This window comes from Colobus angolensis, unplaced genomic scaffold (assembly GCF_000951035.1).
Source record: "Colobus angolensis palliatus isolate OR3802 unplaced genomic scaffold, Cang.pa_1.0 Scaffold124, whole genome shotgun sequence".
NCBI lineage: Eukaryota > Metazoa > Chordata > Mammalia > Primates > Cercopithecidae > Colobus > Colobus angolensis.
Genome location: NW_012113586.1, coordinates 6,159,867 through 6,161,576, shown reverse-complemented (window position 1 = coordinate 6,161,576; position 1,710 = coordinate 6,159,867).

Below are 1,710 nucleotides of genomic sequence, written 5' to 3'. Positions count from 1 at the left end.
TACTCAAGAGGCTGAGGTGGGAGTATTGCTTGAGTCTGGGAAGTCAAGGCTGCAGTGAGCTGTGATCACACCACCATGCTCCAGAATGGGTGATAAAGAGATCCTGTGTCAAAAAAAAAAAAAAACAAAAGGCTTGCCATAATGACTTACACCTATAATCCCAGCACTTTGGGAGGCCAAGGCAGATGGCTCACCTGAGGTCAGGAGTTTGAGACCAGCCTGGTCAATGTAGTGAAACCCCATCTTTACTAAAAATATAAACATTAAAATTAGCCAGGCTTGGTGGTGGGCGCCTGTAATCCCAGCTACTTGGGAGGCTGAGGCAGGAGAATCACTTGAACCTGGGTGACAGAGGTTGCAGTGAGCTGAGATCATGCCATTGCACTCCAGCCTGGGCAACAAGAGAGAAACTCCGTCTCCAAAAAATAAAAATATAAAAAGAAATACAAATACAGCCTTTTACCTTTTACCTCCCCATTCACTAGATACTCTACATGGCAAGTTCAACATATGTTTCAAGACAGAACTCTCAGAGTTAACAGTCAATTTACAAACCAAAGCATGCCCTCTGTGGAACTCCCACTCACCAGGAGGTTATCTCGAGAGATAACAGTCAAAAGCATACACCCACTACTCTCTCACTACCTAGTTACAACTTATCTCTGCCCACAGATGTCAACTCAGCTGCTCAGAAGATAAGACACCAAGCTAGCTAACAGACACCCACCTTGCTCACTTCCTCCTCTGCCTTCTACAAGTGTCTGCTTTCTGCTCCAAAAGTAAAGCTGGCTTTGGAATAAATCACTTTCATTATACTAGACCTTACTCTTGTTAATTGAACTTTGTGCAGCTAGCAACTGACCTATGTTTCAGTTACAAGACCATATTATAACCTAAGAATTGGTAATAGCTTGCTTGTAGTTTCTAGCCCTCTGTAATGGAGCAAATAAGGGTGATAAAATAAATATATTAAAATCAACTTTATTGAGATATAATTCATAAAAAGTAAAATGTATCCATTTAAAGTGGACAATTAGGCTGGGTGAGGTAATCCCAGCACTTTGGGAGGCCGAGGTGGGAGGATTGTTTGAGCTCAGGAGTTTAAGACTAGCCTGGACAACAGAGGAAGACCTCATTTCTACAAAAAAAGAAAAAAAAATTTTAACTTAGCCAGGTGTGGTGGTGAATGCCTGTAGTTTCAACTACAGCAGTTCAGGGCTGCAGTGAGCCATGTTCACAGCACGGCACTCCAGCCGAGGTGACAGTGCGGGACCCTACAAACTGACTTCTACAAAGTCAGTTGGGATTTGGATAGGGATTACACTGAATCTGTATATCAGTTTTGAGTATTGATCCATGAACACAAGATATTTTTCCAAATATTTAGATTTCCTTAACTTTTTTCAGTAATGCTCTATAGTGTTCAGAGTATAAATTCTACACCTGTTTTGTTAAACTCTTTCTATCCTAATCTTTTTGATGCTATTGTAAATGAAATTATTTTCCTAACTCCATTTTCAATTGGTTTATTGCAAGTTTACTGCAGTTATTCAAGTGTGTAGAAATACAATTGATTTTTGTATATTGATCTTGTATCCTGCAATCTCAAACTTATTTATTAGTTCTAACAGTTTTTAGTGGATTCTTTGGGATTTTCTAGATATAAGACCATGTTTGCAAAAACATAGTTGACATCTTCCTTTCTTCTTT